Source organism: Parasteatoda tepidariorum, chromosome 10, assembly GCF_982258835.1.
Source record: "Parasteatoda tepidariorum strain Cologne lab strain chromosome 10, Ptep-v5.0, whole genome shotgun sequence".
NCBI classification, from domain to species: Eukaryota; Metazoa; Arthropoda; class Arachnida; order Araneae; family Theridiidae; genus Parasteatoda; species Parasteatoda tepidariorum.
In genome coordinates, this window is record NC_141764.1 from 60,057,163 (window position 1) to 60,083,792 (window position 26,630).

Below are 26,630 nucleotides of genomic sequence, written 5' to 3' on the forward strand. Positions count from 1 at the left end.
TGGTTTACGAGAGCAACAACAATGCTAAGAAAGTCTACTTTAATTTCTCTAGGATACAATTAAATTGCTGGAGCATGGAAAAATTTAGACCTCCAACACTGGCTCCATCTCCAGGGAAAATACAGCTTCAAAGAGTTCTAATTTCTTGCTCCGGATCCCTGAATACAGCGCAAAACCAGTACAAATTTTACCTGCGGATAAAAAGCTTCATTTGAATAATCAGATAAAAACCTGAAGATTGAATGAAAGAGTTATAATAATACTTTTACAGTTAAATATGTAATTTGCGCAACTATTTAACAATTATCTTTGTCCGAACAATTTCGAATGATGCTTAATGATTCGATTACTCACAAATTAATTTTGTCTTTAAATTTTATTTTATAACCGTCGTTGAACAGCCGACCCAATTTCATGGGTTTACGACTACTTACGTTCAACTCCGTAGCCTTGTAATTTTGAACCAATCCAGAAGACAAGGAAACTCCTGGATCAGTACCCCCAGAGGTATTGATTTGTTGTGGGAACATGGAGGAGTTTGAGACTCGACAGATTTAACGTGCATCAGTCACCATTTACTACACGGGGAGTCTTCGGCCGGTGAGGATCGAACCCGCTACCTCTTGGACATGGGCCCAGCACCCTACCGACCAGGCTATTGTCTTTAAATTGTATACATTGTAAAAAATTCCGAATCAAATTACGGTAAAAAGTACTGACACCCTGGGTGCATCATACTTGAAAGGAATTTTTTATCGCAAATTATTATACCGTAATTTTTACAAATATATTTATTTAAATAAAGTGATACAGTGATTTTGCATTAAATATTACAATAAAAATTTCGGTGTATCATATTTTTTTGTTTCGTAAAATTGTGCGGTAAAAATTGTGCCGCAATTTGACCCGGAATTTCTTTACAGCTAATTAAAACATTGTATTTCTTAAAAATTGTATAAAAGGCTATAATTGTCAACTCATTCAAGAAAAAGTTGCTTTCCTTTTATTGCATTTTTTATCCATTCAATTAATTTTATATTTGATATTGCTACTGCGATGAAAAAATTATTATGTAAATAAATACTTGAAAATAGATAATTGATTTTAAAAATCAAGTAAAAAAAATTTATTATTAAATAAAAGCTAATATACAATGATATTAATTAAGTTTTAAATATCTTATTTATCAATTTAAACTTGAGCTGAATAAAAATAAAAAAAACTTTGTACCTTGGCCTTCAAAAGTTTTTAAATTTATATTGTTTATTTCCTGTTCATTTATTTCTCTTATATGGAAAGGTCATGCAAAAAATCTAAAAAAGCTATTTTAAATAGATTTTAATATCAAACTAACGTTTACTTAATAATGCTATTTCAAAATAAGAATAGGAACTTCCATTAAAGTGTACAATAAATAGCTTAATTATATTCATTTCATCATCTTAATACTTGGAGACAGGTAGAAAATATCAAATTGTTTTGGGCGGGCTTTAATTCTAATTCTGCTTCTCGTGTTTTAAAACCGACCTTCTTCTTACCTAAATTCTATTTCGAACATCATTACTCTTAAAAAGCAACTCTGATACTGGTTCTCATTTACCATTTTAATAAACCTTTTTAATCCTTGATTGGCATCTCGTACTGGAGAAAAATATCCACTGTTTTTTAAGAAAGCAATTAGGAATTTTCACGATATCTTATATACATTTTCTTTGATGTTGACCATGTTTATAATTAGAGCTTCGCGGTTATGGTTTTTATTTCCTTTTGACTTCTTGTTTTTATCATTTAAAAAGGTAGTTTTTTTTTCCTTCTTTTTTTTCGTATTTTGCATGTGATGAAGAATCTGTTGTAAAATAAATACAAAATAAAATTTGGTAAATGTGGTAATATTTGTTGATTTTATCATGATTCCTTAGACCATGGTATAAAAAACATTTATTCGGTTAAATTTATTTTTCTGTTTTGTTAGCTTTACTAAATTTGTGGTAATAAGAACTATAATTTTGAAGTCAGAAATTCCGGTAAACTGCTATCATATGAACAAAAAAAAATTACCAAATGAGTGTATCAAATACCTTATATTGAGCCGCAATGGCTCAGGGGATAGAGCGTTCGCCTTCCAATAAAGTGAACCAGGTTCGAATCCCAGAGATGACTGGTCGATACGAATCTCGCATCCGGCTTGCACAAACCACAGTGCTGACGTGAAATATCCTCAGGGGTAGACGGATCATGAGCAAGAGTCCCCTTGCCCTCAGGCGAACCATGGGAGGTTCTCGTGGTCTTCATTTCCATGTAACGCAAATGCGGTTTTTTTCCATAAAAAAACCCTCCACGAAAGCAAATGTCTCCCAATACTTGATCCAGGAGTTCCCTTATGTTCTGAATTGGGTTCAAAATTGCTACGGAGTTGAACATTAGTAGTCGTAAACCCAAAATTGGGTCTGCTGTTCAACAACTGTTATAAAATAAAATACCACATATTTTAGTTTTATTAACCATAATTATGGTATTGGTGTCATTACCATACAGTACGGTAACTTTATTCTTCCTGTAAAATACAATATTTTACAAGAAGAATAAAATTACAGAATTTTATTCTTCTTGTAAAATACAATAAATTTTTCAATTATCTTCAAGCTCAGAGTTCAATACAGAATAGTTTTAGTTTATAGTTTTAGATTAATATTGTCTTAGATTAATGTAGTTTTATGTTCGGCTTTAATTCCGATTCTGCTTCTCTTCTTTTAAACTCACCTTTTTTTACCTAATTCATTTTTTGAACATCGTATCTTTATAAAGCAACATTGACATTGGCACTATTTTTCAATTTAATGAACCCTTAGATCAGCTTTTCTCACCAGACTACAGGAAATCTGAAGAAAAAAAAAAAATTGCCACCGATGTCTAATGAGGCTTGGCTCTCAGTTTCGAAGTTTCACAATTTTTTATACTATTTTGTTAGGTTTTCGTAATTACAATTTTATGTTTATGGTTATTTTACCGTTGTTTTCCTTACACATCTTTTTTTTTTCTTCACAAAAAATAGGAAATGTAGTTCGCAATGTTTTTTTAACTTTTCAACAAAATAAAAATTACTATGAATATTTTTTTTAATATTCTTTTTATGGTGAAAAAATCATTATGTGAATAAATAATAAAAAAATAATAAATAACAGTGGGGAAAAATTTTGCCTAATTCGAGTGTAGGGTTTTCAAACTGAAATTAGTTTGACTCCTAAAACTACACATTTGTTTTTAAGTGGCATTGAATAAAAAAGAATTTTTTTTTGTAGAAATATTCAAGTTTAGAAACGTTATGTATTATTATTGCGTTCATAAATGTTAAAATACGTTACATATTCGTAAATATTGAGGAAAATTTCGTGGGGAGGTAAGGCACATCATTAGGTACCCAAGCCCGGAAATATCATCGAATTATGGGAGCTTCCCTAAACTAAACTCAGTGGCGTGACAGCCCATTGAGGGCCAAGGCCTACTGTGCCCATCTCTGTTTTCTTGACCTTGGGGTGCAGGCTTTGGGGAGCAGGAACAGACGTTCCGGTGAAGTGGTCAGCCGAACGCGAAACCCCCAGTGCTTAGTTCTCAAGCATGCTTGGTACTCATTTATCTACCCACTGAAGGGATGAAAGGCTGAGTCAACCTTGCCCGACCCGAGGATCAAACCCAAAACCTGTGGCATGGGAACGCGAAGCGCTACCACTCAGCCACCGAGCTTCCCTATTATAGTCTAATCTGAAGCATACGAAGAAACAGTTCATAATAGAAATAGGGAAGCGTTCCTAGTGGCGTATGACGACATTTCCGGGTATGAGATTTTATGCAATTTTAATCCTGGGGTTGCATATTCATTATGAAAGTTGTGTATTAATTCTGAGATCCTGATGTGATGTCCTAACTTCCCTAGAAATTTGTCGTAACATTTATGCTACGCCCTGTTGCATATTCTTGTACATTTTTAAACTTGTACATTTCGACAAAAAAAAAGGACTAGAAATACCATAAAAAAAAAGACTTTAGCTTTGAGAGAGAAGGCGACTGCAGATTCTAAATGAACAATGTAAAAAATATGCAAGTTCGGTTGGAAAATCTCATGCTGCAGGAAAAAAACGTTTTCCAGTGTAATTAATTAACAGAAATGCCCTGTTGTATTGATAGACATTTCAGTGAGAATTTCAATAGAATTTCCCAGTGTAGTTAATAAACGTTTTATTTTTAAATAAAACTAGCCCCTATTTCTATTGATTAAATGTGAAATATCTAATTAAATAGTCGAAAAATTAAATAGATTTTTAACTTAAAAGGCTTTGTGCAAGTTTTCACTTTAAAAGCTGATAAGTTTAACTGTTCCTATCGATTTCTATGCCCCTAACTGCTTCTATTTCCTATTTATTGTTTGTTTATTGATTAATGATCAAAAATGGAAAACTGTTTCAAGCTTTTTAATGTCAGATTTACGTTTACTAAGCAATTTGTCTTTTTAAAAAAATTATATTTGTGAAGTAGGGATCGTAAAATTAAAAATTTAAAGTAAAGTTTAAAAAAATTACAAAATATTTTTTAAAATAAGGGCAAATTTGAACTTAAAAACTACAAACTTTTCATGTCACGATAACAGCTCTACAACAAATTATAATGCTTGTCAATGAGGTTACCCAGGTTAGAATCCCAGCGATGGCTGGACGACACGAATTCTGCACTCGGCTCACACCGACCACAGTGCTGACGTAAAATAACCTCAGTGGTATCATGGGTTAGAGTCCCCTTACAGTCAGGCTAATCGTGAGAGGTTTTCGTCGTTTTCTTCTCAATGTAACGCAAATGCGGGTTAGCTACATCAAACAGTCTTCCCCCAAGACAAATTTCTTTCAATACTCGATCCAGGGGTTCCTTTGTCTTTTGTATTGAGTTCAAAATTACAAGCCTAGGGAGGTGAATATCGGAAGTCGTAAACTCAAAAATTGGATCGGTTGTTCAACTACGGTTATAAAATAAAATTATAAAATATGGATAATAAGGGAAACAAAAATCGAAATTGCCGGTTTTTACCCTAAATAATACTATTTTTAAAGGAATAACTTTCAGAATGAACGGACATACAATAGTTCAATTATCTTCAATTCTATACCTTAGTAGTACTTAGAAGAATAGAGAATATCAATTTTTTCTTTTGGGCGGGTTCAAATTCAAATTCCTCATTTCGTGTTCCAAACTGACCTTGTTTTGACTTAATTCATTTTTGAACATCACTGTCTTTAGAAATCAACGCTGACATTGGCACTACTTTTCATTTTAATAAACCTTTTTAACCTTAGGTAGACCAGACTACAGGAAATTTGGCGAAAAACAATTGCTACTATTCTCTAATAAGGCTTGGCATTCATTTCAGAAACCTCACGATATTTTTCTATACTATTTTGTTAGATGTTAACGATGTTTATAATTAGTGTTTCGCAGTTATGGTTATATTGTACCGTTGTTTTTCTTTTGACTTCTTTTTTCTACAAAAAAGGGGAAGAGTAGCTTATTATAGTTTTTTTGTTTTTTATTGTTTCGGAAAAATTTTCCGTCCATTCGATGAATTGATATTTTTAATTATCGCTCATTTCATCGCATTGTATTTTATAATTGAGTTACTTCCGTTATTGAAAAAAAAACCCGCTAACCTTTTTCTGGTTTTGTACCATTTATACCGACAATTCTCATAGATTTTGTATTTGAAGCTTTGTCTATATTGTGGTTTGGCAAATTCCAATCCCTTTATTAAAAACTCTATAATATCTATCATTATAACTTTTTATATTACACATAACTCCTAGACAGTTTAGATAGTTAAAATTGAAGTATTCTACCCGGTCAAAAATTCTGGGGAAGAAAAAAAAAATAATTCTTGTTAATAAAACCAAAGTATATGGTATTTAAACCATTCATTTGCTAATTTTTCCTTTATATGGTAGCGGCTTACCGGACATTGTAGTTTTCACAACTGTAGTTCATATTATTAATCATTTTGTAAAAAATACAAACCTGAAAAATAAATTTAACCTAAGACATGGTTTTATTAACCATGCTCTAGTAAAGGGATCTTCATGGAATTGCCGAAATTAATACAATTACCAAATTTTTATCACATATTATAAAACCATATTTTGTTCATTTTACCAAATCATTACGAAAGCGCTTCGGTAAGAATTAGCGAGCTTTTTGGTGTTTCCATGCAGTCAGAAACACTGTAAATTTTACCATATTCTGGTCGTTTTGACTATCCCTTTTTTTAGAATACAATACGTGTTTAGAATCTTCTCTTTAGAATAAACGTGAATGCACTATTATAATCCCAATATTTCTGGTCATCTTTGTGTGGATGAAAGTTTCGTACTTTTATAGTCCTTCGTCACCAACTGGGGAGAGCAGGATACTGAAAACTCGTCATGCGTTGAAGAAATAGTAGACATTTTGTGATGCCAACGCTGGGATTCGAATCCGCATTCATCTGGTCATGTGATTGGCTAACTCTGGGTTACTGTATGTACCTAGAATTACGTGGCTTCATAAGGCGGACCTAGCTGGCGAAGATAAAATTCAGATTGTTTAACTGTATTTGGTGAAAACAGTTAGTAAACGATTTTTCTCACAGTTAACAGTTTGAATTTTTTTTTTTCATTATTCAACTGTTTTGGTTGAATATGGTAAAATAACAATTAAATAAATTAATATTTAACTATTACGTTTCTGACAGTGTATATAAAAGTGTTGATGTCAGTTCTTGATTTGAAATGAGGCTACAAGATCTATAAGCTGAAATGATGGAGAACGGAAAGCAATTTATGGCAACCATAATGCTATTCTATGGTCTAAAAATATCCCTTTAAAGTACGAAATACTTTCAGAAAAAAAAAGTGACAGATTTTTCTAGATCACTCTACAGCTGCATAGCAAATAACCCTCTATATTTCCCTTTCAATCTGATTTTGGAAATTTAATTCAATTTACTATAGATTCCCCCACCCCACGCAATTATTCGACAAAAAACGAATTCTGCCTCCCCCTGTGCGCGTGGGTTCACGACCTTAAAATACAGAATACTTTCTCCACAAAGAGCCTTTCCTTGTGTTGAAGATGGAACAAAGGACGTCATACGGTTGCCGTTCCTATTCTAGTCTTATTTGGAACAGTTTTGTGGAAGAGACATTATTTTTCCACCACATGCATCGTTTCTGCAGAGATAATGTTTGCAAACTAAAATATGATGGATGTAATCTTGAAGGAACGGAAAACTTCTCGAAGCAGAATTTATTTGGAGATTTTTTTTGGGGGGGGGGGATGGAAATTTATTTATTTGAGTCATCAGAAAATAGAGAATGAATTTTATAGTTTGAGGAGAGTGGCGAAATTAATAAATGTAATAAATTATATTAATAAAGATATTGATTTGTAACTTATAAGTAAGATTGGCATTATCTTGGATTAATCGAAAGCCAATCGAAATAGAATTTCTTATACGTCTTTTCTGTGGGATATAACTTGATAATTCGGAGGGAAATTAGAAAATGTAATAAAAAGTATAATAGCAAAAGTAAAGAGTTCATTTTTAATATAAATTAATTTACTGTTGCGTTTTTTTTTGTTGTTGTTGTTTCTAATGACCCTTGGACAAGCTGAGCTCACCAGCCATTGGCTTGATGCGAATTAAGTCAGGAAGGATGCTCCTTTCGTTTGACAAAAGAGCACCGCAAAGGTGAAAGTATGTTTTTAACTTCCTAAGATCTCTTTTTCTGTCTCGATCGGATCTTAGTGGTTCTGCTCTGATTTTAATTGTAGATTAAGTGGAGAGCTCCTTTTTAATATAAATTAATTTGCTATAGTAATTTTTATTAATAGCGTGATATAAATTTAATTTTCAAAGATCTCTTCCTTTGCTTCAATCTGGTCTTGGAATCATGCCGACTAGACTGTGTAGTGGTCAAGGAACTGGCCTTGCATTAGAAAGTTCTGGGTTCAAATCCCGGGCAAGGCATGGGTGTTCTTTCGTTTTCTGTACTATCTGTTCATACTGAGGGAACAACGTTGGCCTACCTAATAGGGTGCGCCTGAAAGAGAGGACAACAAATCTGCCCTGTAAGTGCCTGAATTGACGAAATGACAACACAGTTGGGCATTGGAAACTATCTTAGGATTCATTATGTTAAGAAATGCTTGCGCGCCATGTACTACCTATAGTGTAATATTTCGTTTTTGTTTATAAGTGTGCATTATAAAATATTTTAATAAATGTCTATGAAATATATATATTCTGAGAAAAAAAAATACTGTCAAAGCTACCAGAATATTGCAAAATTTACTGTATTTCTGGCTCTATGGAAACACCAAAAAGCTCGGTAATTTTTAATGAAGGGCCTTGTTAAAAGTTGAAGATTTTGGTAAAATTAAAAACAAATTATGGTTTTATAATATGTGATAAAATTTTGTAATTTTATCATGATACTTTACGGCATAGCATAAAAACCATTTATTCGGTTAAATTTACTTTTAAGTTTTTTTTTTTTTTTTTTCTAAATGTCTAACAATAAGAAATATAATTTTGAAAACCCGCATTCCCGGTCGTTACCATACCAGCAATAAAATTGAGCATTAAAGCATTAAAATTAGCCAATTATATGTTGTTGTTTTTTACCGGTAATATCATTACCTCACAGAACTGTAATTTTACCAGAATTTTTTTTCCGTGTATGTTTTGAATAATAATTTCATTGAAAAAGTGACATATTTCGTTTAAAATATCATGTTTCATTTTTAAGAAAAAATTTCATACGGGTATGAAATAACATAAACCTTTTTTTTATAATTTTATTAAATTATTTTGCTCCCAAAGTAAGATAAAGAACATAATTAAAAATATATATATATCTTCAATAAAGAGCTAAAGAACAGAAAATACGTGCTAATGATTTAGGTCAAGCTAGGTCTAAAGTTTTAAATAAACAGATGTATTATTATGTAATGGACTCGGTTACAATTACAATGAACCGGATAAATCCTGTTGTTATCTGGTCTTTTAGTTCGTGCAAGATTTTTATATCATTAGATTTTTGAAATAACTTGATTTCTTGCAAGTTTTTACATAAGATAACATTTTGTATTCTTCCAGCCACAGATATGTTTTTAAATGAAGTAATAAAAATACTGTATATAAACCATTTCTGATAAGATATATACAACCAGCAAATTAATAAAAGAAAAACACGTCGCCCTAAATGACTTTTTATTGCCTTTTCCTCTATTAAGAAACCATTTTTATGTTACAAGGAATTCTCCATCCCTGAAATTTGCTAGTTATTTATTACGAACTGTACTTTACTCTCAAAACCGTCTCTTTCTCTGAATTAACATAATTTTTTCGATTAAATAGTTTGGATTTTATAACTAGAAAACAAGGAAAACTACAAAAGTAAATCAGCACTCTTGAAAATGTAAACTTTAGAGTTTGTTGAAATAGTAGTAGAAGATATGATTAATTTAGTGTTATTTCTTATTTATTTATTTTATGCGTGAAATGAGTACAAATGCGAAATAGTTTTATTATTAGTTGTTTATTAGTTTTTATTATTGAATTTAAGAGATTACAAAAATATTTTTAACTGTAAGGAATGAAAATTTTTGCATAATATTATCAAGGTAATTTTAAATTTTAAAGTTTGTGTTTCAGTTGAACAGTTTCTCATAAAATAAAATCTAAATATGAATTTCTTAAATTTTTATTTTTCAGAAATTATTTAACTAATTTCATTAAAGTTTTTTTTATTTTTTTATTTTAAAGTTTTTAATTTTAAATTTTAAAGTTTGTGTTTCAGTTGAACAGTTTCTCATAAAATAAAATCTAAATATGACTCTCTTAAATTTTTATTTTTCAGAAACTATTTAACTAATTTCATTAAAGTTTTTGATTTTTTCTTTTGTAAGTAGATTGATAAGAAGGGTATAAGTGCTTTGTTTATAATACTGTTCAAAAAAAAAGCTTCGATCATTATTAAATTAAGTAATTAAAAATATCAAATTTTTTTATGAAATCATCTTCGGGTAAAGAATTTTATAAATTGGTTCAAAATATTTTAAGTTTTGGAATCGGAAGAAAATTCTTAAAAGAAAATGCAAAAAGTAAAAATAAGATGAAGGGGAACCATCTTTCAATTACCGTCCTGAATAAACTATTGCCACCATATTTTTCAAATAATGGCTCCTGTTCTGTATTTTGACAATCAAAAATCCGAATACGTCAGGGGAAAATGAATTGCATCTTCAGAGAAACTGTTAACTCTCAATTTCGTAGCTCAACACTAATTAATGGGCATATTTAAAATGAGCCTTATGAAACTTTAAAATTGCTGATGATTTGTTCAAAAGTAATTCTAAGTGATTATTTTTTTTAATATTTTGGTAACTGAGCTATGACTATAGAAAAAAACAATGTATTATATAACATTCTTATTCATTCTTAGACAAATGTTTCGCAGTGTTTGCTTTTGAAAATAATCTGTATTTTACTGTATCATTTATCATATAGAAAAATTAGCGTTTCCTGAAGAAAAAAATGTCGAAAAAACTAAAGATAAACAACGCGTTTACTCTTAGTTTATCCAGGCATGACGAAATAAATAAACTTCAAACATTATTTATTAAATTAAAAACGCTTACTCATGACATATGTTCTTACGTTGAAAATGTTCCATGACGATAAAAATTGTACAACTCACTCGTATGATATTTTTTTCTCATTATTTTGCTTTTAGAAATAGTGTACTGAAAAAAACTGCAAAGAAAATTGGACTGAGTAACAATTTATTGGATACTGATTTTTAGGATAGTCAAAGAATAATAATTTAAGGTATTTAGCATTTGAATTATTAAATAAAAATAAAGAAATAAAATTTATGAAATAAAGGTAAGTAAATTAATTAACAAAATAAAGTAAATAAAAACTATTTTTTTTATTTAAAATATTGTTAATATTTTTGCTATCTATAAAAACTATTGTTAATATTTTTGCTCTGCACTTGTTTTTACAGTCTGTATACTTTTATTAACTAAATATTTTTTCAATTGGCTGACAAAATTCAATTTCGTTTAATAAAAAAATAAATACAACTTAAAATCAAATGAAGTCTAAACTATATTTTGTTATGTACATGTTTTTTGCAATCTGTATACTTTAATTATCGAAGCGCTTTTCAAATTGGCTGGCAAAATTCAGTTTTGTTTAGACATTGTTTGTTGATTTTATAATTATTAAAAAAAATTAATGATTTTTAGGTATAACTTACTCTGGAAGGATGAGAAATATATTCTATTTATGCACTATTTGGTAATTTGCTTTGAAAGTGTAACGAAACACAATTGCAAGTTTTTATTTTTAAAAAAATAATATTTAAAATGTTAAAAAATCTCCCTAAATTCAGATGACTTTTTAACTGATAAATGTGTAACAAAATATTATCACAGATTTATAATTACGAGTTTTTATTAAAAAGCTTTACGTCTCGTTAAAAGCTTATAAGTCTCGTTAATTTCAAAAGTGGTGCAACATAATTATTTTTAAAATACGTAATTTTTATTTATCTTTCGCTTAATTGCGTCACATGTAGTTATATCTTTTATTAAATGTTGCAACTTTAATTATTTTATTGAAATCCAACATGAATTTACGAAAAGCTCATAATTTCAAAAAATACATTTGTGACAAAAAAAAATTCCACATATGTGTCGTTCATAGTAAAACTGGCGTCACACATAATTGTTTAAATACGTATTATAATTTTTATTTATTTATTTATTTACTTTTTTCTTAATAATTTTACATTTGGTTACATCTTTTATAAGGTAAAGTAACTTCATTTATTGTATTAAAACCCCGTATTTGCATTATTTCATTGAATACTTGAATTTGTTTTCCTACTCATTAATTTACGAAAAGCTAGTTATTTCAAACTTTACATACGTGTGAAAACAACTTTACGTATGTGTCGTTAATATTGAAAGTGGTGTGAGACATACTATCTAAATTACGTATTATTTTATTTATAAATTTTGCTTAATTGTATCACATTTAGTCGTATCTTTTATCAAGTGAAGACTTCTATTTCATTAAAATACCATTCCTTACCTGAATACTTGTATTTGCTTTCATGTACATAAATTTACAAAAAAGCTCGTTATTTCAAAATTCATTTACAAGGAAATAATTCACTTTTACAATGAAAGGCCCATATAAAACTCATGCTATTTCTTTTTTGTTAGCCTGTCCAAACAAGTGAGTCATCCGTTAAATTACATGACGTCGTGAATATTGCAACCCTTTTAAATATTTTGTATCTGTTGTGTAACTTTGATAGAAACGCTGAGAGAATGTTGTAAATATATCTACCTGCAATCTAACGTCATCACTTTTGTTATAGTAAACACAGGTACCGCGTGACGTCATGATTCCTTTTATTATCGAATATATCAAAGCATTTATTTTAAATGCTTATTTCCGTTACCGAGAAAAATTCAGTCCACACAATTGAAGCCTTCCACCAATAAATTTATGGACGTGATTAAAATTCATGCATTATATTTTTGCTTACTATAACATAGCTTAAAAGAAAGAAAACTCCTCACAAATGCAATAAAATATTTAAAAAAAAATTCAATTAAGTAAAGCTAATAAGGTTTTAATAAGGTTATTTAAAAATTATAAACATTAACTTTTAGTAATTTTTACATATTGTAGGGTATTTTTAAGGCGTATTTCTTCTTATTTTGGTCATGAAATAATATCCTCTAGCCTCGAATATTAAGATAGTTATATGACATAAAACTGTATAAGAATATAATTGATTCGAATTTCCTCCCTTACAAAAATTTAAGATATTTTTGAGATTTATATGAGGTTGTTTTGAGGTATCAAGGTTGATTTGGGGTTTATTTGAAGTTGATTTCGAAACCAATCTTAAAGGATCAGCCTCCGAAGGTGCATAATCGAGGTGTATGAAGTTTTATTAACATTTGAGTTTGATTTAAATCTACTTTAGAGCAACCAGCTTAGGGAGGTTGTTTTTGAGGTGTACGGATTATTTTTACTATACTTCAAATAAATACGTATATTTGAGGTGTGAATGATTTCACCCGATCTAAAATTATTTCTGAGTTATATATGAGGTTGATTCTGTGAGGTGTAAATGAGATTGAAATAGAGGTTTATAAATGAGATTATTTTTGGTGCAAAACCTAACCTCGTTTTCTACCTCAGCTGAAATTTTTACACCTATCAACCTCAAAAACTTTTTTTTGTAAGGGTTACCTTTCTTATAATCTTTTAGAGTAACTAAATACTCTGACAAACTAAAGTAAATCGAATTGTATTTTTACATAGACAATCGCCTTGTGAAGGCACACAAAAAAAACGTAAAATATAATTTTTTAAGAGTTAAAAGTGTGCCAAATGTTGCCCAATATATTGGAAGAGGAGTCTCAGGAGGTTGAGGTTATAAAATGAAGAATAGGTTAGGCCTGGTTGCAATTACGTGGCAATAAGTATTTAAATCCGTATTTTTGAGCTTTAATTATAACTTCAAAATTAATGAATATTTTGATTTAAATATTATGCTGTAAAAAATATCAAATCAAGTAACAGCTTTCAAATTCTCTGCATCTGCGCATCTGCGTTAAAATGTGGTAAGTATGATAAAATTTGGTAATTTTATCATGATACTTAGACGATAGCATAAAAACCATTTATTCGGTTGAATTTACTTTTCGGTTTCGTTTTGTGGTAATTAAATGTGTGGTAAAAAGGACTACAATTGTAAAAACCAGAATTTCCTTTAAACCATTACTATATGAAAGGTAACATGACCAAATGAATGGTTTAGGTATAGCATATTTGGGTTTTATTACCAGAATTATGTTGTTGTTTTTTTTTACCAAAAGTATTTTTACCATACAGTACGATAGCATTTATATAGTTTTGGAAAAATCTATAAACAAATTTCATTTTTCTATATAATGTATAAACATTTTGAATGAAATTTTACTTCCAATTATTTTTAAATGATAATTTATTTTCAATTTATGTTCCTTCTTTTTTATTGAAGCAAAGCTAAGTGGTAGAAAAAATAAAATATTTAATAAATGGTATAAGCATATACTAATCGTATCATTTATTGATTCGGAAATAACTTGAATTTGATTCAGCGTGTACATAAATTACTATATTGCATGTCATAAGCACGTTGTTTTTAATGACTATCGGTTAAACCATTGATTGAAACATAAACAAAACTATTTTAACTATCAAACTATAAAAATGGTTTATCTTATAATAATTTATAAAAATTCTGACTTTCAATGTATTGATTTGTTTTTTTCTTTTTCAGTTAATCATAAAAGAAGTTAACCGAACCTTTAACAGATCGACGTGATCAGATAAAAAAATTCATCTTTAACTAATTTGTTTCTACAGGTAAGTTAGATAGTTTTTCTGCATATTTGTATTGAAATATTTTAATGGGCTTTTCTAAGTTAATTAAAAGATAAGATCAAATAGTTATTAAAGCCATAATTAGTTTCATTCTGAGATTCTGCATTTGCATTAATATTTTATAGAAAATTATTCATATGAGACGATGAAGAAAAAAAAATAATAAAAGTGTATTATAAATGTGCATGTGCATGATAAAAGTGGTTGTTTAATCAAAACATTAACAACCAAATATTCATTTTAATTTACAAAAGGGGGACAAGAATGAATACGAAATACGGTTACAAGAACGGAATCAGACCTTTTAGTGCTTAAAAAAGTAGAGCTGATAAAAACGTGGTAAAACGTTTCGTGTCTAGTCTGTGCTAGAGTTGAGACATATATCGATAGATATTTAATGATAAAATTATTTTTCAGCTTCGCAGTCACTGTATTTTAAAACGTATTTTTATGTAAAATGCATTTCTTACAATGATTGAATTTATGATTAACAACCTTGTTATCGCGAATATTATGTGCATATATTGGAGCGAGTAAGTAACCATCTACACCGAAGAGCCATTACATTATGACCACCCTCCATCTATAACAATGGGCTCGCCCAGGTTTTCATGGTTTCTCGCCCAGGAATAATGTTTTCATGGGGCACATTAGGACCCATAATCCTCATAAAACAATTCCTGGCGCCTGTAAGCTACTTGAACATAGTTGCAGACCAGGTTCACCCATTCATGGCAACAGTTTTTCCTGCGGGGGATGGTGTTTACCAACAGGATAATGCACCATGTCATAAGAGTCGAATCGTAATGGATTGGTTCGAGGAACATTCCAGTGACTTTCAAGTCATGTCTTGGCCCTCAAATTTACCTGACCTTAATCCAATAGAGCATTTGTGGTCCTACTTGGAAAACCAAATTCGTGCTGCAACACTACTCCCTCGCAATGTGAGGGTATTGCAGGACCAGTTGGTGAGCGCTTGGTACCAGATACCTCAAACTACCTATCAGCACCTTGTGGAATCAATGCCACTGCGGATGCTAGCAGTTTTGAGAGTTGAAGGTGGTCCTACATGTTATTAGCAGGGTGGTCATAATGTAATGGCCCTTCGGTGTATATCGAATACGATATATTACAGTTAATCTTGATACATTTCATCTTTGTAATAAAAACTGGGACTAATGTAAAAATAATGCAAATTAGTGAAATTTGAAGATATCGTTAAATTTACTTTTCAGTTTTGTATATTTTACTCAATGTGTGTTAATGGGAACTATAATTTTGAAAACCAGAATTTCCAGCAAACCGTCACCATGTGAACGGAAAAATTATGAAATTTAGAGTTTATTTTTTTTAATTACCAGATTTATAGGTATATATATATTTTAAACCTTATATCTAAATTGGGGTTTTTTCTCCTATCTGCCAGAATTGTCATTTCTTTTACCAGAAATGTTATTACTATACAATATCAGAATTTTTTTCCTATGTGGTCAAACCAGCAGCAATAGTTTTTTCTTTAGCTTTTAAACTATAAATACCAAAAAATGAAAACTACATAAATTACCAACCTTTTCGAACCATTATAAAATAAACCACTGCGTGATGAGTAACTCTTTGGTAACTCTCTCTCGAAGGTTCTTCCAAGCCCACGTTTATGTTGTCCAATGTGTTTAAAGAGTTCTATCAACTTCACTTCGGATGCGAATTCCTTCTAACAATAGTTTGATTGAAAACCAAAAAATACAGGGTAATTTCAAAATAATAATTTAACTAAAATAACTAAGCACGCGAAATTGTTTTTAGTTTTTTATCGACTGACAATCTTGGAGTTAGCAACCTTAACACAAAAGCATTCTTCATATAAAGAAACATTAATTCCCATCATGTCTTTAAGAAAACTACTTTCTTCCCTCCCATTTATCCCTTTCCAGATTTCTTTATCTCTTTAATTCCCTATTGTGTTTTACATCAACACCTCTGGAATGTTGAAAGAGCATTATTTTATCGCCGCCTTATACACGTGTCCTGCAGTAATTTACCCTATAATTTCTCAGAACCGTCCTTTGATAATAAGGTATTGAATTCCTATTTGTGTTTAGGATAGTGTAGATTTGCTACAACATATGATTACCAACACATAGGATTTCCCGTTACTCAAACTTCGGTCACAAACCTTTTACGGGGGCTTTGTCCCTAAAAAATCCGATATAAGTATGCCACACGAAGTCAAAGATAAGATATAAACATCTCTTTGTTAGATTTCTGCTTTGGTTGTGTATGTGATCATGCACTGTAAAAAAAAAATAATTTGATGCAATTACGGTAAAGATTACCTGCACTCAGAAAGCTTGTGCTTTTTTACGGTAAAATTTCAGACCATAATTTTTAAAGAAATAGTTATTAAATTACAGTGATTTTACAGTAAATATTACTGTGTGGAAATTACGATATATCAGATTTTTTTTATTTGGTAAAATTTTTCGATGAAAATGATTTCTCTTTGTCAGATTTCTGCTTTGGTTGCGTAAATGAACATGCACTGTAAAAAAATAATAATTTGATGTATTTGCCGTAGAAATTACCGGCACTCAGAGAGCTTCTACTTTTTTACCGTAAAATTTCACACCATAATTTTTACAGAAATATTTATTAAATTACAGTGATTTTACAGTGGAAATTACGATTTATCAGATTTTTTTATTTGGTAAAATTTTTTGATGAAAATGAATTTTACGAAAATAGCACTAGCTCTCTGACTGTGGGTACTTTGATATGAATTTTATCAGGAATTTTTCGCAGTTCAGGATTGTAAAAAAAAATTTCCTGATAGTACCTAGAAAAACAACAAAGGAACATAGCCTAAAATCTAAATTTAAACAGACCGGGGAAATATTTTATAATTGTAGTTAATTTTTACTTCTTTTTTGTCTTCTATTTCTTCTTCTTCTTCTAACTCCTCTTCATATTCTTTTTCTTGCTCTCCATTTACTTCTAGCTCTTCTTCTTGCTCTTCTATTTCTTCCTGTTTTTCTTCTTCTTGCTCTTCTTTTTCTTCCTGCTTTTCTTCTTCTTGCTCTTCTTTTTCCTCCTGCTTTTCTTCTTCTTGCTCTTTATCAGCTCTTTTCTTGCTTTTTTTTCTTCTTCTTCTTCTTCCTCTTCTTCTTCTTATTATTTTATTATTATAGTTACTTATCATTATTTCATCCCCGCTTTCGACTTGTGCAATAGTGTATTTTTACCCTATGATTTCCCAATAAACCTTTAACAAATGAAGTATTGAACTTTTATTTGTGTGAGTATCGTAGTATAGATTTGCAACAACACAGATTACCGACAAAAGATATTTTCGGCAATTCAAGCATGGGTCGCAAACCTTTGAGAATACACGAGGGATTTGTCCTTAACAAATCCGAGGTAAGTACTCTACACAATGTCAGGGATAAGAGTAAAGCTGGATTTGTTAGATTTCTGCTTTGGGTGGAAATAAACAAAGAATAGTATCATTTTTCATGACAGTACTAACTGCAATGAAACTGTGCTTAGAAAATTACAAAAATAGAACAAGAAAATGTTTTAAAACGATGTAAATTTTTATTTGTTGTTGTAATTGATATTCTTGTATTTATTCTATCTTTATCGTAATTGCTTTTAACCTGTTAAAGCCCTCCCCTCCCCCAAAAAATTAAAATGTAATATTTTGCAAATATTTTGTATAATAACTATTAACGCATTCTTATATATATTCTTATAATTTTCACGGTTATCGTAATTGCTCTTGACCTAAAGCCTGACCCCCCCCCCAAAAAAAAATATATAATAATTTCTTACAAATATTTTGTGCATTACCCTCACCGTCTTATTCTTGTATGTATTTTTGTAATTTCTATTTTCATCGTAATTGTACTTAACCTATTAAAGCCCTCCTCCACACAAAAAAAGAAATAATAGCATTAATAATAATTTTCACAAATATTTTGTATAGTACCCTTAACGTATTCGTGCATGTATTCTTATAATTTTTATCTTTATTGTAATTGCTCCTTACCCTTTAAAGTTCTTCCTCCAAACCGAAACAAATTTTTTTTACAAATATTTTGTATAGAACTCTTAACATATTCTTGCAAATTCTATTTTTATCACAATTGTTCTTAACCTATTAGTGCCTAAAAAAATAATTTCTTACAAATGATTTCGATAGTTTTATTGTATGTTGGTAAATCAACTGACAAACTGGAAAAATAAAAAAATAAATAATAACTGTTTCTTTTAAAAAGTCGAAAAATTTCGGTAATCTATTTGCAGAACGCAAATTAATTAATTATGGATTAAACGTACTTACACTTCTTGGCTCTAAACAAAACTACTTTAAAATCGGATTTGAAAGTAAAACTAGCTATATCAACAAAACCTTTATAAGCAACAAAAACCAATCAATATTATTAAACTTAATCAACATTATAATCAAAACGAATAAAATTCAAAGGAAAAAATACTCTTAAAATATCGTTAAAACGTAATTCATGTAAACTGCACGGAGAAAAAAAATCTAGTAGAATTACCCTATTGTATAGTAAAGACATTTCTGGCAACAACAAAAAATAAATAAAAAATTCTAATAATAAAGTCAAAGTATAAGGTCATATGGTAATGGTTTCTGTTCATTTGGTAACGGTTTACAGGAAATTCTGATTTTTCAAAATCATAGTTCTTATTACTACAAATTTAGTTTAAAACACAAAGTAAATTTAACAGAATGTATGGTTTTTACGCCGTATTCTAAGGTATCACAATAAAATCACCTAATTTTACCGCGAATACCAACTTTTATTACATATTATAAAATAACATATTATTATTAATTTTAGCAAAATTCTTCGGTAAAAATTATCCTTCTTTTTGCTGTTCCAATAGATCAAGAAACGCGGTAAATGTTACCATATTCCGATAGTTTTCACCATACTTTTATTTTCTGTGTAAATTGCATGCTTAGAACTGTCTCTTTAAACGGAACGTGAATACACTATCAGAATTTTGGAGGCGTGTTAAACAAATTTTTTATGGCTCAAATTCACTGTAGCTTTTTATATGGTGCGAAGTTGAACAATTTTATTTCTGAAACTTGAATATACGATACTCTATTTCAGTTTGATACATTTTAACACCTTAATTAAGTAAATTTGAACTGTATTATAGTGAAAAACTCAGTTTATTTGGTTTAACGTTGAAACTATTGAACGAGTGAACGTACTGGATTAAGTATTTCTCCATTACACGTTGGTACCCACCACTGAAATTTTTAAATATATCCACCATTGAATTGTTTAAATAAAATCTGTCCCAAAGGCTAAAAGTTCTCTTGAAAGAAAAATATATTTTACTTTGTAGTATGATTAAAAAATGTGCTAAAAATATTATTAGAAATTAAAGGAAATATTGTTTTTAGAATGCATATTATATGTTTCAATTATTCAGTAATTCGATACCTGCAAGTGACGTCATTACAGGCATCTGTCGATTTAGAAGCCAATCAGGTTCGACTTGCTTGACGTCACTCACGGGTATCCAATTAAATTCGATTTAAATCTCATGGTTAGGCATGATCACCTCTTCTTGAGTTGCAAGTACAAAATTCCGTTAAAAAATAGTGTTGTTAGGTTTAAGAACTATTTAAGATTTGCCTTTAAACTTCATATTATAATGCTTATTTCTATAAAACTTTAGCTTTTTTTCTTGACATATTAATTTATAACTTCAAAGAAATTGCTCTTAAAGGACTCGCGTTCCAATTCGATTAATTTCCGATTAAGATTAAATTAATCATTATTTTGCTGTTTACTAAATCAAGTGATTTTTCATGCTTCTATCTCCTACGATTTAAGACTTTAATGCGATTTTTCTTTTAAGCTTTTGGGCAGCGAAACGTAACAGAATCATTGAAGCAGAAAATAACTTTGCTTCGCTGTCCAAGTTGTCAGCATTAAATAGTTGATTAACTGTACATTCACTGTAATTATCATCCGATTTTACTGGTATCGACCGCTTTTATGAAGTACTCATTTACTCTCTATCTTATTCTTATTATTAAAAAAAAATTTCATTTTAGTGCTTTTTCTCCCTATTGAACAAGAAAATAGATACGAAACACTGGAGAAATAAAGTAAAAATAATTTTTATTTCTAAATTTAGTAAACAGCTTTTTTTCTTCTTTTTTTTTGTCTTTTTGGAAGTAACTATCAATTTTTCAAATAACTCAACTCATATTGTTACTCATTAAACTCAAATAAAAGTTCCTCCAAGTCACCAATATCTATTAGTTAAATGTTTATTTACCATAAATATCTTCCAATTTTACTATTACCGATCACTTTTATGTAAACATTATTCATTTTATTTCTGGTTGTTATCATAAAAGAAACATTTCTCTTTTCAATACTTTTTTAGTATTTTAACACACAGAGAAAAAAATTTTGATAAAATTACAGTAACGTATGGTAATAACATTTTTGATAAAAATAAAACCATAATTCTGATTAATAAAATCAAAATATACGTATTTAAACCATTGATGTGGTAATGGTTTCCGTTCATATGGTAACGGTTTAATGGAAATTCTGGTTTTCAAAATTATAGTTCTTATTAACATAATAAACAAACGAAAAACTGAAAAGTAAATTTAACCGAAAAGATGGTCTTTATGCTGTTTTTAAGCTATCTATGAGGTACCAAATTTTATCACATATGCCAAATTGAATCACTAATTATAAGATCATATTTTGTTGTTAATTTTTCCAAAATCATTACCCATCACTTTTATGTAAACCCTATATATATATGTATACTTTTATGTATCATATCTATAGTATAAAATATTTTGTATTATTTTCTTATGCTTTTAAAAGCAAGAACTGTTAACTGTTGTTTTTTTTTGTATTAAATTAAATTTCTAAGCATATTTCACGCAATGAGATCATGATCTTTTTTTTTGAACGAATATTTTTTAACCAGAATAAATCGCAGTATTAAATGAAAGAAAGATATCCAGAAACCGCAAATAAATTAACTCCAGATCTATTAATTTTTTCTTTCCTTTTAATTCTCCACCTCAGAATTCATTAATGGCTTTCTTTCGTGCTTTCACATTAAAATGCTTTAATTTCAGTCGGTTCCACTTGATTAATCTTTCGGATGATTAAAACTCCGCCGTTCCGCACTATTATAGGAAAGCTTTAATTAAATCAATTCTTCATTATCTTTCCCTATTCAAAGTCTTTAAAGATCTTTTATTTTCTTAAAACACTTAGCTTTTAATGATTTGAGACAAAATTAAAGCAAAAACTGATATTCAGTTTCGTTGTCACCTACGGAGTGTTTCTTTTCTTCAGTTTTAAATTATTTTTTTTTATCAAGTTAAAAAAAAAAAAAAAAAAAAAAACTAGCAATTTTTTTTGTATTTTGTTAATGTAACGGCGTTGATTAAGATTTAATTAATTTTTTCTCCTCTTTATTTAATTATAAAAAATATTTAATTGTAACCTAAGATTTAATGACCTAAACAATACAATTAAATTTACATGTTTTTGTACCAATTCACTTTCTTAAGCTGACTTAGATAATTTAAATAGTGTTTTGAATCAGATAAAATGAATGATGAGTTTCTTACACTTGATTCAGATAAATAATTGAAGAAAATCGTATTTCAGCTTTCTATATATATAACGTTGCACCTACATAATATTGCTGCTAAAGGTGGAGATAAATATTGATCATGGTATCAAAACTTTTAAAAAAATATCATCCAAAATTAAATGTGATCTTTTAAAACTTTACATTAACAAGTAATTCGAATCATATTCTATGATAGAATTTCTCCATAATATTATTTAAATTAGACACCTTTAAAAAAAAGCACGTCTAATTTTAAAATACTGATTTTATGAAAACATACGCTGAGAAAAAAAGTATGGTTAAAATGGCTGGAATATGGTGTTTCTGGCTCTTTGGGGAATTCACAAAGCTCGCTAATTTTTATCGAAGCGCTTTGGTAATGATTTTGGTATATTTAACAATAAAATATGATTTTATTACATCTTATTAAATTTGGTAAATAAGGCAAAATTTCGTAATTTTACTTAGAGCATGGCATAGAAAATATTTATTCGGTTAAGTTTTGTATTTTTCATTAAGTAAGTGGTTATAAGTACTATAATTTTGAAAATCAAAATTTCCGGTAAAGTGTCACAATAGAAGTGGAAAAATTACCATGTGAATTGTTTAAATTTCCCGCATATTAGTTTTAGTAGCTAGAATTATGTTAGCTTGTTTTTTTTTACCGAAAATATCATTACCATACAGTACGGTAATTTTACCACAATTTGTTTCTCCGTGTACAAAGATATTTTTTAAACTGCTAACACTGCAAATGTTGCATTAAATGAAGATATTTTTAAAAAACTTGTTTTATAATTCACAGAAAAGTAAAAAAAAAAAAATTGTTTACAAAAAAATTTTTTTTTTTTTTTATTCTGTTAAAAATTATATTGCTTTATCAACTACCTATCTGCTTTATTACGAAATTGCTTTACTTAACGACCATGTAGAATAAATTAATATTCATATTAAGAGTTTAAAAATCTAGCTGAACATGTTTCAACTACTAATTATTTAATGGTACTTACATTTTTTTCAAAAAAAGAAGATAAAAGTGGAAAGTTTTCATTTTTTGCTCCGTTATAGCTTTTCAGTGACTGTGGGATATAAATCTACGTAATGAAAATTCTTATAAGTGTTTTAGACAGACACCTTAGTTTATTTTTGATAATTTATAACGCTTAATGAATTTAAAATATTTTTATTTTAAATTCAAAATAATTGGCCCGTCAATGATGTAAATTGAATCTTTTTTTTATTTATTTATTTTGTTATTTTATTTCAAATTTCTTTATTTATCCTCTCTAACTATGATTAATGTACTGTTATTTTTTTTAATTTCATTGTTTATTTTTTGCAAAATTCTATTGCTCTTCAACTTTCCTCGAGAAAATTATTCATATATATATATATATATATATATATATATATATATATATATATATATATATATATATATATATATATATATATATATATATATATTCCCAAAATGAAGTAAAATGAAATGAAAAATGCGTTAAAATTAGAATGACACTAATCTAACAGTTAACAAATATTGCTAAAAAGAAAAATATATAATACATGTGCTTTTAAGATTTATGGCAGAAAATTATTGGTAAAAATTGCAAATTAAAATTTAGTGGCATATTTATTGCGCATTGTACGTGTAAATCTTATCGAAACTCATTATCTTAATAAGATTATCAATTTAGTAAACGTATTTTTAAACCATTGTCACGTCTAAATCAATTAATGGACGTGCATTACTGGGTAAAGCACTAAATTTTCTTCAAAAAATTGGAGTCAACAAAATTGTACGCATTATAGTGTAAGGTAAAAACATAATCATTAATAATATAATATATTTTTTTAAAAAAATTGCGCGACTTATTTTTCTTCTCCGTGCATTTTTATGAATAAAAACCGAAATCCCTTTGTCGCTGTTCATATGGGGGTGGGACAACCGATAGCATTCCGTCTGTTGCATGTCAGTATCGTACAGGGGACGATACACTCAAATTGGTTCAGTGATTTATGTGTCCCAAAACTTTTACTTCCTTTCAGCTGTTAGTGTGCATTTTTAATGCCCCACCACAGACTTCATTTTAAAAAAAAAGCGAAAAAAACATATAGATGTATACAGCGGAAATGGAATACGGTGATCAGTACTGTATTCTACTGTATAAAAAATTTAAAAAAAAAATGGATAGGAAGCGTGTACAAAAAAAGTACAATGGGGTAGGGAGTAAGTATTATAGAGAGGGATTGTTGAAAAAAACGAGAAAAAAAATCGAATATCGTTGGAGTGCTCAGTAACGCATTCGGCAGGCAAAGGGATTGTTAACCAGGGTTAAATGACAGTTCTACCTTATAATCCTCAAAAAAATTCCCCCTTCTAGTGAATTTTTTAAGTGAAATGAGTGAAACATTCTGCTGCTGCAGATGCCACTTTTTTTACAGAGCGCTTTTGTGATATTTATAAATAAAACTCATCCCGGCCTGGTTATTTTTTATTTATGTATTTTTCTACAGATAAACTGTTAATCGTAATTTAAATGGAAAATTTCAAAATAAAATTATTAATTTCATTAAAAAATATACTTTAAATAAATGTATTGAAAATAATAAATAATACTATAACAGCGAAAAGTAATAATTAATAATATTATGATAAAAAGTATGAATAAGAATATTATGATTAGAATAATAATTAATGATTCGATAAAAAATCCCAAGAAACTGAAACGGTAAGATATTACCTAATTAAAAACTTCATTCGCTTCATAAATACGTAAAAAGGAAATTAATAGTCAACAAGTTTCAAGCGCTTAAAAAACAGGCGCTCATTTTCATGACTTGCCAAACGTGAAAGAGAAGAAACAAAAGTGATTTGAAATGTAAAACGTAAAGTTGCTAACGAAAAATGGAAAAATAAAGATGAGAAATAAAACTAGAAAAACCGCAGTTGCCAAGAGAGAAAAAAGATGAAAAACAGAACCAGGAGGGACAAATCAGAGTAACATGCAATTTTCACAATGAATTCTCGTAATGAGCGCCTATTTTTTAAGCGCTTGAAACATGCCAACTGTTATTTCCCTCCTATGTATTTTTGAAACGAATGAAGCTTTTAATCAGGGAATAACTAATTAAATTATGATAGAAAGTATTAAATAATAATATTATGATAAATAGTATAAATAACAATACTTGATAAAATAATAATAATTAAACAGCAATAATGAAGAATATTAAAAATAATGAAAACAATAATGAACCGTGAAAAAAAAAATAACGAAAACAAAACGATACCAGTACGAAATAATAAAAAAATAATGAATAATACTAAATGATATACATTATTTTGTGAAAGCAATGGAATCAATATCTTTAATACTGAATTGATGGCAGTTATTGAATCAATAACATCGATATTGATTTTCTGGTAACAATATAATCAATTTCAACAGCATTGATTGAATGGAAATGATTAAATCAATGACATCGATATCAAAAAAGCAATCTTATAAGTATTGATTCGACGGAAGCAACCGACTCAATTTTATGCAGTGAACACATAAATACTTCTTGCAATAATTTCATGACAAAATTTGCAATATTTAATTTTACTTTTATTCATCGGAGTTTGTCCTTTTCGCCAAAGTTAAAATAATTGTTCTCGATAACGAAATTTTAATGGCGATTACATAACCTTTAGCTAAGTATTGTCATTTGTTGTTAGTGCTTTCAGCCAGCATTATAAGAAAGAAGAATCTGATGGAAATGAAAATTGTTTTATTTGTTCGTCAAAAATTCTTTTTTTTAAATATATGTCGTTTTGCTTTATGTCTACCATTTAGAAATTAGTTTCTAGAAAGTTAATTTTCAGGCATAGTTACAAATAAAAAAAATTTAAAATATGAATTTAGATTTTAAACATGGGTTGATTAGTATAATTTTATCTCAAGCCTTATACTTTTTTGTAAAATAGAGATGATAAATTAAATTTACCTGTATTTGTTCCAGTCATATTTATTTATGGTTATTAAATCATATGAGTTATGATTTAACATTGCACAACCAGCTTCATAAAGATAACGAATATTTCGTAATTTTTAATGGTATTGCAAGTGATACTCATCGATTCTGAAGTTTCATTAACAAATATTTAATCATTTTAAGCTCAAATTTTTTTTTTCTGAAATTGTAAAAATTGAAAAAAAAATGATAAAAAAAATAACAATGGAAAATCTTAATTCGAAAAATAATTGGAAATAAACGCCACTTTTTCCTCTTTTTTTTAAAAAAAATGTGAAGTAGATTGAAGAACAACTGCAAATTAGTTATGTTATGAATACATTAAATTGGGTTAGTGGATTTTTTTTTCAATTGTTTCAAGAATTTGCTTTAAAAAAATAAAAACAACAATAAAAAAAATCTTAAT

General features: G+C 28.7%; 1 protein-coding gene across 5 annotated transcripts in view; it reads left to right on the plus strand.

Moving 5' to 3' along the window:
• The window catches only part of LOC107446121 (uncharacterized), a 306,844-nt gene that overhangs the window by 150,447 nt on the left and 129,767 nt on the right, over positions 1-26,630 (plus strand). For all 5 annotated transcript variants that reach the window (XM_087153889.1, XM_087153884.1, XM_087153893.1 and 2 more), the window contains exon 2: positions 14,436-14,521. The gene's annotated coding sequence lies outside the window, so the exon portion shown is untranslated. The remainder of the gene's footprint in view (positions 1-14,435; positions 14,522-26,630) is intronic.